Here is a 19,331-nt window from a genome sequence, read left to right as displayed (position 1 = left end):
CGGCTTGTCCTTTGTGCTAAAAAGGATTGGGCCACTCGCTGCAATTATTTCTCTCGCATTTTACTTACTCGTACTTTATTCATCTGTTACATCAAAACCCCCGAATACTTGTCTGTGAGCATTTACAGTGAATCCTTCATCAAAACTGCCTGTCAACACCTTCTACTCCTCGTTGGGATCGACATTCTTACTTATCGAAGATACTACGATACACCCCCTATACTTGTGGGTCATCATTGCTAACAAAAGAGGACCCATTGAAAAATGGGTACCTAAATCCAAGAATTGATCTCATGTAGGACTATGCCGCCGGAGGTTCAAAATGGGTACTTGATAGTGGATGTACAAGTCATATGACCGGCGGCAAGAACCTCGTCAAGGAGTTGAGGCCTAACATAAACAATATCACCGTCTCCTTTGGCGATAATTCTACATCCGAGGTATTGGGTTTTGGCAAGGTTGTGGTTGCACACAACATTACTCTTGTGGATGTCATGCTTGTCAAAACCCTTGGTTATAATTTACTTTCCGTTTCCGCCCTTGGCAAGATGGGTTTCGCCGTCTTTATTGATAATGATATTGTGGTCCTCTTGTGGAGCAAGACTCTAAAAGTCGCTTTCGTTGGGTATCGCGAACACAACTGGTATGTGGTGGACTTTTCCGGGAAAACCACGTCAAGTGCGATGTGCCTATTCGGAAAGGCGGATGTGGGTTGGTTGTGGCATCGCCGCTTGGCCCATGTCAACATGAGGACTTTGCAAAGTCTTCACAAGGGGAACCATATTGTGGGACTAATGGAAAATGTGTCTTTTGCCAAAGATCGTGTTTGTAGGGCTTGTGTTGAAGGCAAAATGCATGACTCTCCGCATCCAAGCAAGACTATCATCTCTTCCAAGAGGATCTTGGAGCTCCTTCATGTGTATCTCTTTGGTCCCGTCATTCATGCAAGTCTTGGTGCGAAGAAACATTGCTTGGTGATTGTTGATGACTACTCAAGATACACTTGGGTCTACTTTCTCAAGACGAAAGATGAGACTCAACATATATCCATTGACTTTGCTACCGAGGTGCAACGCCAACACAACCTCCTCATTATGGCAATAAGAAGTGACAACGGCTCCGAGTTCAAGAACTATACACTCAATGATTTTCTTACTGATGAGGGGATTCGTCATCAATATTCCGCTGCTTACACCCCCTCAACAAAATGGTGTTGCGGAGAGGAAGAACCGGACTCTTATGGATATGGCAAGATCTATGATGGCGGAGTATAAATCCCGCTATAACTTTTGGGCCGAAGCCATCTCCACCGCTTGCCACTCCTCTAACCGGCTCTATCTCCGCTAGGGCTTGAACAAGACTCCATATGAAATACTCACCGGGAACAAGCCTAATATCTCATACTTCAAGGTGTTCGGGTGTAAGTGTTTCTACAAAATTGATGCGCGTAGATGACACGTCCGTTGGGAACCCCAAGAGGAAGGTATGATGCGCACGGCAGCAAGTTTTCCCTCAGTAAGAAACCAAGGTTTAATCGAACCAGTAGGAGTCAAGAAGCACGTTGAAGGTTGATGGCGGCGGGATGTAGTGCGGCGCAACACCAGGGATTCCGGCGCCAACGTGGAACCTGCACAACACAACCAAAGTACTTTGCCCCAACGAAACAGATGAGGTTGTCAATCTCACCGGCTTGCTGTAACAAAGGATTAGATGTATAGTGTGGATGATGATTGTTTGCGAGAAAACAGTAGAACAAGTATTGCAGATTGTATTCGATGTAAAAGAATGGACCGGGGTCCACAGTTCACTAGAGGTGTCTCTCCCATAAGATAAATAGCATGTTGGGTGAACAAATTACAGTCGGGCAATTGACAAATAGAGAGGGTGACAATGCACATACATGATATGATGAATATTGTGAGATTTAATTGGGCATTACGACAAAGTACATAGACCGCTATCCAGCATGCATCTATGCCTAAAAAGTCCACCTTCAGGTTATCATCCGAACCCCTTCCGACATTAAGTTGCAAAACTACGTACAATTGCATTAAGTATGGTGCGTAATGTAATCAATAACTACATCCTCGGACATAGCATCAATGTTTTATCCCTAGTGGCAACAACACATCCACAACCTTAGAACTTTCCGTCATCGTCCCGCATTTAATGGAGGCATGAACCCACTATCGAGCATAAATACTCCCTCTTGGAGTTAAGAGCAAAAACTTGGCCACAGCCTCTACTAATAACGGAGAGCATGCAAGATCATAAACAACACATAGGTAATAGATTGATAATCAACATAACATAGTATTCTCTATCCATCGGATCCCGACAAACACAACATATAGAATTACAGATAGACGATCTTGATCATGTTAGGCAGCTCACAAGATCCGACAATGAAGCACATGAGGAGAAGACAACCATCTAGCTACTGCTATGGACCCATAGTCTAGGGGTGAACTACTCACTCATCACTCCGGAGGCGACCATGGCGGTGAAGAGTCCCCCGGGAGATGATTCCCCTCTCCGGCAGGGTGCCGGAGGTGATCTCCAGAATCCCCCGAGATGGGATTGGTGGCGGCATCTCAGTAAGGTTTTCCGTATCGTGGCTCTCGGTACTGGGGGTTTCGCGACGAAGGCTTTAAGTAGGCGGAAGGGCAACGCGGGGGGCCACACGAGGGCCCCACACGCCAGGGCCGCGCGGCCAGGGGCTGGGCCGCGCCGCCCTGTTGTGGCGGCGCCTCGTGGCCCCACTTCCTTTCCCCTTCGGTCTTCTGGAAGCTTCGTGCAAAAATAGGACCCGAGAATATTTCCTTTGTAGGATTTCTGAAACCAAAAACAGCAGAAAACAGCAACTGGCTCTTCGGCATCTCGTTAATAGGTTAGTGCCGGAAAATGCATAAATACGACATATAATGTGTATAAAACATGTAGATATCATCAATAATGTGGCATGGAACATAAGAAATTATCGATACGTCGGAGACGTATCAAAAATCAAAGGAGTTCGTTTATCTAAATTTGCTCCTAAAGCTTTGGAGGGTATATTTGTTGGTTACGGTGCCGACTCTCACACTTATAGAATCTTTGATATATCTTCCAATATTATCATTGAATCTTGTAGTGTGAAGTTCGAAGAAAATGATGGCTCCCAAGTTGGGCAAGTTGATGTTTGTGCAGGTGATGAAATACCTCAAGATGCCATAGTAAGAATGGGTGTGGGATTTTTCCGCCCCATTGAGGGACACGGTGTGGCGTCTCGGGAAGAACTATGCTCTACCACGGTGGAGCCCTCATCTTCTCAACATCAACAAACCCTACCTAGTGAAGCAAATGATGCACCAACCCAAGAACAAGAACAAGACCCTCCCTCTTGTGTGCAAGATCAAGAACAAGATCAACCAAGCATTCATGATGGCTCCAATGAGGATCCAATCAACTCTTGCCCTTCTCCGAATATTGTTCAAGATCAAGCACATGAGGTTGAGCAACCTCAAGAAATTGAGGAAGCTCAAGTTGAAGGTCAAGACGGGGACCCAAATGATCAAGTTGATCAAGTGACACCTCCAAGGCCAAGAAGGACCAAGGAGGAGATCGAGGCCCGTCGTCTAGCAAGAAGAGATAGGAACCTTGAACTTCGTGGACACACTCATGACAAGGTCCTTGGTGATGTTAGGGCAAAGGTTTCCACAAGAAGGCAATTGGCTAACTTTAGCAATCATCATGCTTACATCTCCTTAGTGGAACCCAAGAAAGTATTTGAAGCCCTTGAAGATTCGGATTGGTTGGAAGCTATGCACGAAGAACTCAACAACTTCAAGCGCAACAAAGTATGGACCTTAGTAGAGAAGCTAAAGGGGTGTCGCAATGTTATAGGCACTAAATGGATTTTCAAGAACAAGCAAGATGAGTTTGGAAATGTTGTGAGGAACAAGGCAAGATTGGTGGCTCAAGGGTTCTCTCAAGTTGAGGGAATTGACTTTGGATAAACCTATGCTCCCGTGGCTCGCCTTGAGTCCATCCGTATCCTTCTTGCTTATGCATCGCATCATAACTTTAAGTTACAACAAATGGATGTGAAAAGTGCATTTCTTAATGGTCCTTTGCATGAAGAGGTTTATGTTAAGCAACCCCCGGGGTTCGAGGATCTCAACTTTCCTAACCATGTCTACAAGCTTTATAAAGCACTTTATGGTCTCAAACAAGATCCTAGAGCTTGGTACGAGCACCTTAAAGAATTGTTGGTAGACCGTGGGTTTGATGTTGGGCTAATCGATCCCACTCTTTTTACTAAGAGGGTCAATGGGGAGCTTTTAGTTTGCCAATTATATGTTGATGATATTATCTTTGGCTCTACTAACAAAGCTTTCAATGATGAATTCTCAAAGCTTATGACCGATAGGTTTGAGATGTCTATGATGGGAGAGATGAAGTTCTTCCTTGGTTTTGAGATCAAGCAATTGAGGGAGGAACCTTCATCAACCAAGCAAAATATCTCCAAGACATGCTCAAGAGGTTCAAGATGACCGAGTTGAAGGGTGTGGCCACTCCTATGGTTACCAAATGTCATCTTGCACTTGATCCCAATGGTAAAGAGGTGGATCAAAAGGTATATCACTCCATGATTGGATCCTTGCGTTACCTTTGTGCATCTAGACCGGACATAGTGTTGAGTGTTGGTGTGTGTGCAAGGTATCAAGCTTCTCCTAAGGAGAGCCACATGATGGCTCTCAAAAGAATCTTTCGATATTTGGTTGATACCCCAAGATATGGTATTTGGTACCCCAAAGGCTCAAGTTTTATTCTCAATGGATATACCAATGCGGATTGGGCGGGTGACAAGGATGATAGGAAATCAACTTCCGGGGCTTGCCAATTCCTTGGTAGGTCCTTGGTGTGTTGGTCCTCTAAGAAGCAAAATTGTATATCTCTCTCCACCGCCGAAGCCGAATATGTTGCCGCCGCAAGTGGATGCACTCAATTGTTATGGATGAGGCAAACTTTAAAGGAATACGGTGTCATTTGTGACAAAGTGCCTCTATTATGTGACAATGAAAGTGCCATCAAAATTGCCTATAATCCGGTGCAACATTCAAGAACGAAGCATATTGAGATCCGGAATCATTTCATTAGGGATCATGTTGCCCGTGGTGATATTGAGCTTATCTATGTTCCTACCAAAGATCAACTTGCCGATATATTCACGAAGCCTCTTGATGAAGCAAGGTTATCTTATTTGAGGAATGAGCTAAATATCATTGATTCAAGGAGTATAGCTTGACCATCTTGCAAACACACCTTTGTCTCAAAACTTTATTTGGTTTAGATGTGGGCATGGAAATAGGGAGTGCGGTTTAAACTATTGAGCTATCCCTCCCCCATAATGCCAACATTAAAGATTTCATTCTCGTTATATCATATGTTGATATGTGAGCTTCAATGATGAGTATTGGTTTGGACCCAAGATATATCTTCGCGGTGCCATACCATAACACTCATATATGGTGGCCTAGGCCACCACACTCTTCTTTGTGAAGAGTTGGAGTTATTTGGATCCTCATTGATTTTTATTGACATCTCCTTGTTTATGGGAAATCACTCACTTTTGGCCTTCATTTGCATTATTTGCAAAAATGAGTGATCATGTACCATCTCACAGTTTGGCGCATCTGTCCTAAGCCTATCTCATCTAAGCCATATCCTCTTCCCTCTCCGAATGCACCACTTTCCTGTCAACACCTGTTCCTGGCACAATTTTTCTGTTTCACCAGAAGTTCCGGCCGTTTCGACCGGTACTTCCGGCTGGATTCTTTCTGCCAGTTCCTGCCGCTGTACCTGATCAGTGGGTGTGGTTTCTGAGGGACCGGAAGTTCCGGCTCCAACGAGCGGAACTTCCGCCCTTATGATCCCACTACTTATCTGGTCGGGAACGGGGAGGCAGTTCCTGCCCCCTCACTTTCCCCCATCCAAGATCTGTTGAAGGCTTCTCTCTCCCTGTGGCGGCTGCTCCTCCCTCCGGCCGGATCTCCCTCCTCCGGCGACCTCCGCCGGATCGGCTCCGTGGATTGGCATCCCCTCCCTCTCCTCCTCCATGGCTCCCCGGTTTGTGCCCTCTCCCTCTCTATGTGTGGGTAGACCTCACTAGATGAACTATAGGGCATACTCTAGGCAAAGCTATGGTAGAACATCTCTAGATGCCTTTCCTTTACTAGATCTTGCATAGGATGTTGTGGTAATGCGGTTCACCAAGCCATTGTCGCAGATCTGGTGGTTCCAAGAAGAGAGGCAAGGGTCATGTGGATGAGATTGAGGAAGAACTTGAGCAAACTAGACCATCCAAGCTCACCGCTCGTCAGCAATCTGCTCAAAGGCAAAAGGCACCTGCAGTTAGAGGCAAGAATATCCATGTTTTCGTGAAGAACATGCAGTATCTTGAGTACAAGGAGCTCCGTGACATGAACCCTTACCTCACCCCTCGGAACAATAGGGTTGGGGATAAGCGGTTCCACAACAAGACTCAAGAGGAGATTTTCTATGAGGTGTATGTGCCATTCAAGAAGGGGGTAGCCCCTCAACATGCTATTGACACCGGCAAGATGGCCGCTTCTAGGTACTTTGCTGAAGCCTATGCTATGTGTGGTGAGTTTGGGCTCTATCCCATTATGGAGCTCAACAAGGATTATGATATCGGGTTGATTCGACAATTCTATGCCACCGTCCACTTTGAATCAGATGAAGCTAGAACTTTCCGGTGGATGTCTCATGAAAGGCTCCTTGAGTCTAACTTGGCAAAGTTTGGAAGTGCCCTTGGATATCCTCGCTACCCGGGCGTAGATGCAAATGGTTGGAGGTGCCATGATAGTTCATTTGCTCAAACAAGGGAAGTCTTGGAGCACTTCTACATCAAAGGTTGGGGTATTCCGGGCAAGAGTGCGGATCTTCTCCCCACTTGGGACATTATGCTTAGGGTCTACCGGGAAACCATTGGACCAAAGGGTGGCAACCTTGATGAGTTACATTTATATGAAGTGGATCTTATGGCAAACTCCTTTGCTAAGAAGGGCACCGGTGAGAAGCTTGATGTGATGGACTACATCTACCATGAGATGTGGTCATGTGTGATGGAGAAGAAGCTTCCCTCGTTTGCTCCGTACATTATGAAGCTCATTGAGGACACTTGGGTTGATACTTGTGAGAGTACCCTCCTTCACTCTATTCCTCTCAACATCACATCCCATGAAGTGAAGGTTCTGAGGACCAAGCGCCACAACTCGCCCATTGAAGATGTTCCTCCCATGGTTGAGAAGCCACCTAGCTGGGCGTCTTTGCTTGCTCGCCGCATGAGACAGACTTTTTGCCTCACCTCTGCAGTCAATCACCGCCAGTATCAGCAGCATGCAGAAGCCAAGAAGTCTCGGGTTCGTCAGAAGAGCATCATGAGGGCTCTTGATGTGGAAGTGTCTCCTCCCGGATCCGAGGAGAATATCACTCCGGAGGCTGAGTGGGTTTCTCAGCATGGTGTGCCTCTTCCTCCAGATGGTCTCGAGATCGAGTCTCCTCCTCACACTCCACCCTACCCCGGCGCTCCATCGGATCTCCCTCCCGGCTGGGCTAACGCCGACCCTTGGGGCGTGTAGTTTCTCCTTTCCCTTTTTGGTGCCTTGGTGCCAAAAGGGGAGAGTGAGACCTTATTAGGTTGCTCTCCGCTGGGTATTTGCATGGGGGAGTCACAAGCTCGTATTGGCTTTGATTTTTATCGCTTGTGATTCTATTTATCCTTGTGGTGTCGAACTATGTTCTTAGTTTATTTGGCTTGTAAACTCTATCTATGTGTTTGGAACCTTATCTATGTGTATGGTAAACTCCGTATGTGAGTCTTCCATGGTTACCTATGTGTGCATGATCTTATTATCCATATGCTTATCACTATGTTGTACTACCTCCGTCCCAAGGAATAAGGCGCACGCGTATTCCAAGACGAACTTTGACCATAAAAAATGAGCAACAAAATCTTGGTTATATTATATGTAATTAGTATCGTTGGATTCGTATTAAAAAGCACTTTCTAATGATGTTAATTTTATACAAACAATCTTTATGTATTTAAAGTAATAATTAGTCAAACGAAAAACACGTAAAACGAGGACGCCTTATTCCTTGAATCGGAGGTAGTATTGCTAACCCATGGAAGACGGATGCAAGATATACGGGGAGCTTCTTATGCACCAATGCTCATATCTAGGGGGAGCTCCTCTATATCTTTCATATTGTTGGTTTACATTATTCATTCCTTGCAAATACTTGTGTTGTCATCAAACACCAAAAAGGGGGAGATTGAAAGAACATTTCCCGCCATTTTGGGTTTTGTGTGTTTGATGTCAACACTAAGTATATATTTATGTGTGTTGATGTAGACAGGTACAAGTTTTTGAGGAATATATTTGATCGGTGAAATGGTATGGCTGTTCTGAAGTTCTGAAGGTCTTTTTGTTTCTGGCGGAAGTTCCGGCCCCTGCTGGCGGAAGTTCCGCCCTGTTGCTTCCTGCAGAGGGCCTTCAGCGCGGTTACGTTTGCAGTTTTTGTTCCCGAGCCGGAAGTTCCGGTGAAGTTGGCCGGAAGTTCCGGTCAGCGGAACTTCCGCCCAACTTCCGGGCAAGTTCCGGAAATGTCGAATTGTGGCTCAGACATGTCCAGTATGGTTTTCTCGGAATTCCGGAACTTGGCCGGAACTTCCGGTCGCCGGAAGTTCCGCCCTAGTTCCGCCCCAATCTTTGTTGACCAGGTCGTCTGACGAAGAATCCTCCTGGCGGAAGTTCCGGCCCTCCTGGCCGGTACTTCCGGTGCCAACCGGAACTTTCGGCCCTCCTGGCCGGAACTTCCGGTGTTAGTGGATTTCGCCCCAACGGTCAGATCTGAGAGCTCCAATCATATAAATAGCTCTCTTCTCCAAAGGGACAAGTTGCTCAATCATTGCAAGAAAAATCTACCAAGCTTCACCACCATTAGAGCCACCTCAAGAACACAAGTTTTGCAAGATCTCCTTCCTCCCCCAACCAAAGCTCTTGATCTTTGGAGATTCGAAGGAGAAGACACCGATCTACATCCTCACCGAAGCATTTTTCATTTCCCCCTCATTTGTTTGAGGGATCTCATGCTAGTGTTCCTATTTGGTTCCCTAGTTGATTTGAGTTGATGTGTTGTTGTTGATTGTTGTATTGTTACAGATTTGGGAGCCTCCAATTCAGTTGTGGATGTGTGCCCCAAGAACCTTGTAAAGGCCCGGTTTCCGCCTCGAGGAAATCCCTTAGTGGAAGTGGGCTAGACCTTCGTGGCGTTGCTCACCGGAGATCTGAGTGAAGCCTTCGTGGCTGTTGGTTTGGCTTTCGTAGCAACCACACTCCTCCAAACGTAGACGTACCTTCTTGCAAAGGAAGGGAACTACGGGAATCATCTCCGTGTCATCGCGTGCTCCACTCTCGGTTACCTCTATCCTATTCTATCTCTTATATTGCGTAGCTATATCTTGCTTAGTTGCTTATCTTGTCATATAGGTAAATTCACTTAGTTGCATATCTAGAGAATTTACCTTTGTGTCAAGCCTAAATTGAAAAAGAACTAAAAATTGGTTAGCACATATTCACCCCCCCCTTCTAGGTGCGGCATACGATCCTTTCAGACTTCACGGGAGAGAGCGATCCCGTGGCGTACGCTCCCAACCGTGCGCGCACTCCAGCTGGTGAGCATTCTCGCGGTGGCATGCAGCCTCCGCTAGATGCGGTGGAATGGGTCCACGACATTGACAGAGTTTCAAGTCTCCGAAACCACGTCATGGAACCCCTCCTGGCGGAAGCCAGAATTCCTTTTGATCATGGCTACAAACATCCTTTGTTCTTCCGTGGCAACACAGGGTATTTAGCTAGTATTTATATTCATGTCAGACAACAATATAGGATACTAATTAAATTGGTACACATTTTCAGTGTTTTTCCAACTCTTATCTTACACAACTATGCCAAAGAAGGAACCGAACCGGTGCATTTAAGCTGTATCTGCAATGAAATCTTGTATCACTGTCCGTATAGCAATAGGAATTCTCACCGAGTGCGCACTTTGATCGGACCATGTCAAACTCCCAAATGTGTACCCACCTTGCACTCTTTGCTTCGCCGTAAACGTGATTCTAAACGTCGCGCTTCTACTACCACCTGCAGTGAAACCGATCACAGATGGCTCCACGGACACGGCTACCCCCTCCGGAGCTTCAACAACCGCTCGGTAAGTCGCTTCCACCGACCCGACGTTCATGATAGTGCGCCATGTTGTGACCTTGTTCTTGAGGTCTGGCACAATGATTGATGGTAGATTAAGATTGAGTTCGTAGGATTCACATCCATCTAATAGTCCAATGGTGCAATTGAAGAATTTGTTGTATTCCTTCACATCCTGGTCATAAACCAAGCCAGGGTCGACGGCCCTGTCCGGGTTAATGTGGCCACCACCAAAGTCAAAGGGGTCGGCGAGTTTCCTGGGGACCGACTCTGCTTGGATTGGCATACCACAACGATCGGTCACTGAGGCTGCAAAGGGTCCGATGAAAAGATTTGAGCTAGTCATAAATTACATCGGTAGAACTTATGTATGCTCTCGGTCAGTACCTGTTGTGATAATGGCAGACTTGATCATTGCCGGTGACCAGTCCGGGTGAATTGACTTTAGCAACGCCGTAACAGCCGAGACATGCGGGCACGCCATGGATGTCCCAGATTTGAACACGTAGGAATCCCGTTGGGCAGCCAAGATGCTGACACCGGGCGCGGTTATGTCGGGCTGCCCAAACATATACATACAAAGTTTAGAGGCTAGATATGGGTATTGCGTTTTGAATGTTTTGTATATCAAGTTGAGACATACCTTGAGTATGCCGGGGTAGACGGGGCTTGGCCCTCTCGACGAGAACGAGGCAACCCTCGGCGACAGCACCCCGTTTCCAACAACGGTTACGGTAGGCGAAACCTTCACCACCGGACTCCTAGCATGACACAAGAAGACATACATAAATACTTTGGAGAAAGGAAAATCAAGTTCACCATGCTTCAGACAACAAGACAACTAAGCTCTCACCGTGTGTTTGCCACATACGATAGGATTCTCTGTGCGATCTCGAAATCCACCAGTACGCAGGGCATAATGCCTTCACAAGGTTTCAGAAAGTCGAGGAGGTTGGCAGTGTGCTGTGCAAAGATGAGGCCCTTCGCGCCGGCCGTGACGGTAAGGTTGATGGCACTCGGAAGTGCTACCCATGGCGACGTGGATTTCGCACCCCCTGGTGCATAGCACAGGACGATCTTGCCGGTGGCGTTGCTCGACGCCACTGACGCCGCGTCGCAGCTGCACAAACGTTTTGAATTGAATATGCTAAGTTCAGGATGCCTCGGATGTGATTAACTCCAAACTGTCTTATTTCATTTACCTCCCCGCATAAACAAGGTTCTTAAAGTCTCTGCTGGTCACTGATGCATTGTACTGGACAGATTGCCCCTGCGTTTGAAAGCAAGCACACACTAAGGAGTCAATAGAAAAATTATTGAGGAAAGCTTCAAGGGCGAGCTTAAGATATTTGTTGTTCGTTTCAATGGCCTCAGCCGAGTCAAGTTATTTATCAAACTGCATGATTGATTAGCCGAGCCGAGTCAAGGTCGATCGCCCCTCTCAAAACTATCGATCGCATAAATTAATTAACAGTTGGTTGAAGATTGTTTCTACTTACCACCAGCTTTTCTTCGTTTCCGAGCGATATCAAGGTCGGAAAAGCTCGATCAATCGTGCTAGCAGCCACTGTCGTGACCCACGGAGCAGCATTCGTCACCGTCTGCGGCACAGGGCCATCGTTCCCGCCGCCGAACACAACCGAGATTCCTCTCTGCACAGCATATGCAGCGTCCCGGGTATCTCATGACCGGCCCCTCCAATCGAGATCGACAGCACGTCCACGCCGTCGTGTATAGCATCGTCGATGGCCGCCAGGATCGCCGCATTAGGGCAATTCAGGCCGACCCAGCACACCTTGTAGATACCAAGCCTCGCACGTGGTGCCCCACCACGCGCCACGCCGGTGCCTAGGCCACCATAGCTCACGCCTCGCACCTCCACTCCGGCGATCGTCGATGCGACGTGCGTGCCGTGGCCGGTGATGTCCCTAGACGAGTTATAGTTTCTTTTGAGTACCTCAGCGCTGATGCCACTACCGTACCACCGTGCGCCGATGATCTTTCTGTTGCAGCTCGTGGCGTTGAACTCCTGGCCAGTCTGGCATTTCCCTTTCCACCGTGCCGGTATGGGGCCATACCCGTCGTCATCAAAGCTTCGTGATTCGGGCCATATACCTGTTGTTGTTACAGAATCATATGCAAATGCATGGGGTCAATTGTTTCTCAAGCTTTAGTTTTTCTCTTATTTAAGCTTCATACGGAATTGCAAACCTGAATCGATAACACCGACGATTACATCTTCACCGTACTTTGCTTTTTGGAGGAGGCCCGGTTGCTGTGGTGTTTGGTAGTTGTCAAGGCCAAGGAAATCCCAGCTCCGAGTTGTGTGCGGTTCATGAAAAGTGTTAGGCTTCACGGTGATCACTTCAGGGAACTCTAGATCCCGGAATGTGTTGATTAGTTTACGTCGGTCATGCAAGGAAGATATAATGATGACATCGCAGGACTGACAGAACTACTTACTTGCGAGTTCCTCGGCTTGAGATTCGGTTAGCATTGCCGCGAACCCAGAAAATCCGTGCTTGTAGCTGTAAACTATCGACTTCAAGGCTTCATCCTTGCTGTTGCGGATGAAAAAGAAAATGTTAACTGTCGAGCTTCTGCTTCGTGGTACAAATAATATGTAACATGAATTATTACAGGCTAGTACCTCCCAAGAACAGACGCTAGTACGTCATGGTGCGACGCAGTGACCACGGACGGGTCATCATGCTTCTTCTCCCCCATATACACTATGTAGAGCTGAGATTTTGGTGCAAAAAAACGTCAAGAAAAGGTTAATGCAGGAACAGTACTAAGTTAAAACTTCTGAACACAGAGGAAGGAAGCATCTTACTTTGCTCGACGCATTAGCCGAAAGAGGAAGCAGCGTCGCCAGTAGCAGAGCACAGCAGAATCTTGTTCCAAAACCCATGTCTGATTTCGATCGAGAAGAGTGTTATGTTATGTCGTTTGTTTGTGTGGTATGTATATATAGCAGTCAGCGAGGAGCAATCATGGGGTGCAAACTGGGCGGCTACATGAAACAGCGTTGTTAGGTGGCACGCGCGTGCGAAAGAAAAGACTAGATCAATGTTCTGAAATTTAGAAGAAGCACCGTGCATTTTCTTTCAGAAAAGGAAAAGAAGAAGCAACTTGCTTTGATCTGGTCCATCGCAGTTGAATGCTTGATAAGTAACCTCAACCAACAAAGAGTTGTGTTCTCTGAATTTGTCTGATGTAACGAGTCGTCGTGCACACGACTGGGATGCCAGGACCTCCTTTGTAATCACGAACCATCTGAATACGCGTCGGTGGCTATGTTGCCAAGCATGACCTGAATTTAAAAAATATAGTTAGTAGCTGGTAGACTTTTGGAGTTTGGACTCGCTGAAACATTCCACGGCTAAAGATTGTTTTCATAGCATCGCTACAAAGTGTTTCAGGATAATCCTCTTCAACCCCTGCCCCAGCTGTATCTTGTTCAAATCCACAGAAGGGTCGCCGGCACAAGCGGTGGCCCTTCTCCAAGCCCGAGAACGTGCGCAAGCTGAGCTTCTGGCAGCGAGACGCAAGATTGAAGAAGATGCGGCGAAGGCCAAGGAGGAGGCCGCCCGGGCTGCAGCGGCACAAGGGACTGTTTGCAGTGGTCCAGAGGCTGGTTCCAAGGGGGAGCCACCCTCAGGCTCTGGCAAATCCGTGCAGAGGGGTTCCGTGGGGGAACCAAACTCGGGCTCTGGCAAAATCAAGAAGACTACTGTCACGAAGAGGAGAGTTGCTCGTAGGCCAACACCCGTTGGTCATCGGCCTGTCACCCGCCAAGCACGGGCTTTGAGCAAAGTGTCCCAATGAGGGCCCTTTTTTGGAACATTAGAGGGTTCGGCCGACGGGGGAGGCGAACCCTGCTGAAAGAATACCTCAGGCTACATCGCATCGACCTGGTCCTCTTGCAAGAAACCATCAAACAAGACTTCACGGACGCGGAGCTCGCAAGCCTGGAGGTGGGCGATAAATTCTTCTGGTCTTGGCTCTCGGCTAACGGTCAATCGGGTGACATGTTGCTGGGAGTCATGACAGCCTATTCGAGGTGGGAAGAATGGACAGGGGTCAATTCTTCCTTAGTCTTTCTGTTCTCCATCGAGTCTCCAACAGAAAACTGGAGGTTATTGGTATCTATGGCCCTGCGGATGACGCTTGTTCCAGAGGGTTCCTAGACGAGATTACGGACAAGATAACTACACGTACCCTTCCGATCCTCATGGGGGGCTTTTAACTTAATCAGGGCTGCTGAAGATAAGAACAACTCTAATCTTAACTGGCCGCTGATCGATCTTTTCAACAACAGCATTGCCTCTTGGGCTCTTAGGGAAATTCCGCACACGGGAGCACGGTTTACTTGGTCCAATCACCAGCTCAACCCGGTCCGTTCCGCCCATGACCGTGTGTTTGTGTCTGCCTCTTTTGAAGCCATTTTCCCGCTGTGTTCGCTGTCAGCTGAGACCAGTATGTGGTCTGATCATACGCCGCTTGTTTTTGACACTGGAGAGGGCTTTCCTGTGCGTACCAACAGATTCTTCTTCGAGACCAGCTGGTTCGAGCGCCATGATTTTGTCCCGTTGGTTCAGCAAACCTGGGAGAGATTGTTGACCAAGGTGGGTGGCCAGGACATTATCGACTGGTGGACCTTCATGTCTTCAGGGTTAAGACAATTCTTGAGGGGCTGGAACCAGAACCTTGGCAGGGATACCAAGGCTGCAAAATCCGCTTTGCTGACCCAGATCGCCCAACTTGACGTGCTGGCAGACGCTACCGGCCTCGGCGAGGATGCTTGGGCCTCAAGATATCACCTGGAGGAATGGAGGAGGAACATTGGCGGCAGCGCGGCAGAGTCAGGTGGGCTTTGCAGGGCGATGCGAACACGGCATACTTTCACGTTGTAAACAATGGAAGAAGAAGGAAATGCAATATCTCTAAGCTCAGCACTGACAACGGAACAATCACGGATCCAAAATTGATTCAACAACACGTTTACGAGTTCTATAGGAACCTTCTTGGTTCATCAGCCCCAAGGGTTTGTGGGTTGGCGCCCTCCTCCTGGGGAGAGGAGGCTCGTGTTTCAGAGGAGGAAAACGTGGGTCTGGCGTGCACCTTCTCTGAGTCTAAACTCGAGGCCATAGTCAAAGTGTCGTCGTGGTGAACAGACAGATGCCATAGGATGGCTTAAGTTGGGGTCGAATGTGCGCTAGAGGATTCGGGGGAGGGTTTTGGTAACACAAGGATGGATTTCGGGTGGAATATCGGTATCTTTATTGATGAACTTGGCTTTGGCCAGAGGTTGAAGAAGAACAGTACAAGCCCTTTTTTCTAGGTGCTACCTACTAACTGATCAACCGTCCCCCGCAGGGGTGTGCCCCCTCTCCTTATATATGGGAGAGGGTGGCTTACAAGGGAAGGGACCCTAACAACATCTTTGACTAGACAAACTACTTTACAAAGCCTCTTTGGCCTCAGATGACACCGGTATGTCTTTAATCAGGGGTTGATGACGTCCTCCGGTAGCTTTTACGTCATCTTCTGCTTTGGCGCCAGGGCTTCGTTTAAAGCTGATTTGCTTCGCTCATATTTGTCCTCTAGCTCCCGAGGGAATCTTTGACCAGAGTGCCGACAGGCTACAGTGACCCCTGGTTCCAGTATACCGGTATCTTATACCGGTATCTTCTGACTTAACCGCATAGCCTCCTTGGACTAGCTCTCCGGCATACCCCTCTAGGGATACCGGTTTGTACCATCTTTGGTTAATCGAGCTTTAAGATTCCGGATCACCCTGTGACCCGGTTTAACATTGCCCAAACATGGCGAACTTGCTATAGTCTTGGCCTACCGGGGGGGCATCCCCCCAACATTAGTCCCCGAAGCTGGTATAGCTTGGCGGAATCTTTCCGACAAGCCATGCCAGGTTCCTCCTCAAAACGTACCGGATTAGTCCTTCCGGTTTCCATTTGAATATATCCGGCATCTTGCCGAACTTACCCCTCCAAGCTATCTTCGCTGAACGTCTCCGGCTTCTTTTGCCGGCTTCTTTGTCTTTAAAGCTCACCTCGATGAAATCGAGTATATCCCTTGTGCTTGTCAGAGACATGCGCACTGTGCCTGACGAGCCAGTGTCAGGCGTCACGTCCTTCGGCTTCTGTGCGCAATTAATGTGCCACTTGCGATCCTTGTGGTCCTGCCTGTGGCCTCCTCCTGTGGCGCGTGTATCGTTGTACCACGTGGCGGCCCATGAAGTGAAACGTCATGGGCCCGGCGGTTTCTGGCCCACGAGTCTCCTCCCTACTTAAGGGTGCGGCGGTTCCTCGTCGCCCCCCACGCTCCTCACTTCCTCTTCCATTGCTCTCTGCGCACTCCGCCGCTCGAGCTCCTGCGCCCAGAGCATCTCCTCGCCGCCATCGAGCCCAAGCTCTCCGGCGACCCCTCGCGAGAAAGCGCTGCAGAGCTTGCCCGCCTTTCTTTGCCAAGATCGACTGAGGCATTCTTGTTCTCCGCCTCGGAGAAGCACCACGGCATCCTCCTCCTCTTCTCCGTTCGCCACCGTCGACCGCCTCCTCTCCGAACTTCGGCGGCTCGTTGGCTCCGTCGAACCTCAAGGTCTCTGCCGCCCTCGGGTAAGCTTTACATATCTTGCATTCCTCTGTTCTTGCTCTTCGTGACTGGCGCGGTAGTGTATTTATTCCTCTTTTCTTTTTGTTTTTCTCTCTTTCGTAGATCTTCGGGAAGGAGTAGTTCGGGGGAAATCTGTTTTTAATCAATCTTCACACTTAGCCAAAAAAATGTCCTCCGAAGAAACCGGTGAGGTCTCTTCCGGTGGAACCCATCTTAACAATTCCCCTGAGATCTCCTTGGGGGAAGAACCATCCGGATCTTCGGAATCCTATGGGCTTGACGCAGATCTAGCCCAGATGGATGCCACCTCCTCTGCCCCAGAAGCTGATACCGGAAGAGGCCAGGAGGCCAGCAGCTCCGGCCAAGGTTCCGGCGTGAACCTGGCCGCGTACACGCGCGGAGTCTGGAAGGGCTCTGACGTTAAGCAGGCCGAAATCGACTGGCTGTACCGCTCCCGGAGGATTCCGGCTCAGGTGGCCTGCCGGATTCCAGGCGACGAGCTGGAGCCGGTGCCTATGGAGGGAGAGGTAGTGGTCTTTGCCGCTCATTTTGAGTGCGGCTTTGGCCTACCGGCATCGGATTTTTTCCGCCGGTTCCTAGATTTCTTCGAGCTCCAACCTCATCACCTCCCTGGCAATGCCATCTTCTACCTTTCTTGCTACGTTTCCTTCATGGAGGCCTATGTTGGCCTCCTCCCCACCATCGAAGATTTTTCCCGTTTCTTCACCCTCCGGATCAACTCGATCCAAGACAAGAGCCTCCCCAAGCCCAAGCCTCCGGTTCAATGCGGCGCTTGCATTCTTACCGCGCGCCAGGGGAGCCCCTTCTACAAATTCTCCGGTTTGGAGTCATGCCGGGCATGGCAAGAAACCTTCTTTTATGTCAAGAATACCGGCGCCACCAATCTCATCAATCTCCCCGCTTATCTTCCCGGAGCGCCTTCGCGGGCCAACTGGAGGCATAATACGGGGAACACGCATGTCGAAACTAACCGGATTGTCCGGTTCATGGAGAAGCTTAACAAAGACACCGACATCTACTCCGACGATATTATCCGTGCTTTCATCTCGCGCCGGGTTCTCCCTCTTCAACGCCGGGTTCACAAGATAGGCCAGATGAGCGGCCGCCGGGATCCAACTAGGATCACCAGCTTTGGATTGAGAAAATCTGATGTGGTTCTTAAAGCCAAACAGATTTGCCAAACCGACATGCCGGCGGATTGGTCCTGGGGCCTTCGTCCCCTCAGCTTCAATAATCCTCCTTCTGATGCAGTAAGGGCTTGGGGAACCGGGTTGATGTTTTCGGCAAACATTTGATGTGTAACTAACTTGCTTTTTTCTGTTCTTCCAGGCCCTCAAGCGCTTTCCTCGCATTGCTGCGGAGGTATGAGAACCTTGCCGCAAGCGCCTGTTAGACAAGGAGGATCCGGACCCGTACGTCTCCAGGAGTTCCAAGATGGGCCGGACTCACACCTCGCGCCCTGGTAACTCTTCTGCCTCAAACATGGACAATGCTTCCGATAGTGACGATGATCTTGTCGTCCTCGAGGTATTTCATTCGCTTTCTTTGACTTATAACTTTTCTTGGTGAAACCAGATGCAGCTGACCGGAACCCTCAGGTCCAGGAGCACGTCACCCCCCTCTCCGCTGAAGTGGGGCCTGAATGGATGAACAAGGCTCAGGCCCAGGCCGGGGCCTCGCGAACCCGGAAGGCTCCGGAACCGACAGCGGAGGGTGGTTCCAGCGGCACCCCTCCAGCTAAGCGGGTGAAGAAGTTCGCCCTTAGGCCGGAGGCCTCCGCAGACGCCGAGAGAGCTTCTCCCCCTCCTCCTCAGAGTCCGGTACCTTCGAGTACTGGCAAATCTCCATCCTCCCTCCGGGGAGGAACCACAAGTTCGGGGCGCGCGGCCCCCAAATCGCCTCATCACCGCGCGGAGGAGAAACTTACCTCTCCTCCAGAACAACAAGACACCGGCGCCAGCAACATGGGCGCCGGTTCAGAAGATGTCGGGCAGTAGGAACCTTTGGTTCCGCCCGTCCAAGACAAGAAGAAGAAGAAGAAGAAGAAGAAGAAGAAGAAGAAGAAGAAGAAGGCTACCGCCTCCCCCTCCAAAGCTGCCGCAGCTACGCCTCCGCCTGCTGGCCGCGCAACGATGCCGACACCGGCGGCCGCCAGCGAAACTCCTGCCGCGCCGCACAAGAACCCGCCAGCGACGGTGACTGCGGAGCAGCTAATCGCGGTGGTCAAAGCCACAACCGCGCCCGCGTCCAGCTCCCAGGTGCAATCTCAGGCCCAGAGCCTGGTCCTCCCTACCGGCCGCACCGCCGTGGTTGCCGGCGAGAAGGCCTCAGCCCAACTCGGGTGGGTCGTGGAGCTGACGCGTGACGGCACCTCCCTGGGCGCACTCCAGCGGC

At 49.3% G+C, this 19,331-nt stretch overlaps 1 pseudogene; it reads right to left on the bottom strand.

Moving 5' to 3' along the window:
- Positions 1-10,047: 10,047 nt before the first annotated feature.
- On the bottom strand, positions 10,048-13,207 carry LOC124688609 (annotated as a pseudogene).
- Between the last annotated feature and the right edge of the window lie 6,124 nt (positions 13,208-19,331).

This window comes from Lolium rigidum, chromosome 2 (assembly GCF_022539505.1).
Source record: "Lolium rigidum isolate FL_2022 chromosome 2, APGP_CSIRO_Lrig_0.1, whole genome shotgun sequence".
NCBI lineage: Eukaryota > Viridiplantae > Streptophyta > Magnoliopsida > Poales > Poaceae > Lolium > Lolium rigidum.
This window is presented reverse-complemented; position numbering and strand designations above follow the sequence as displayed.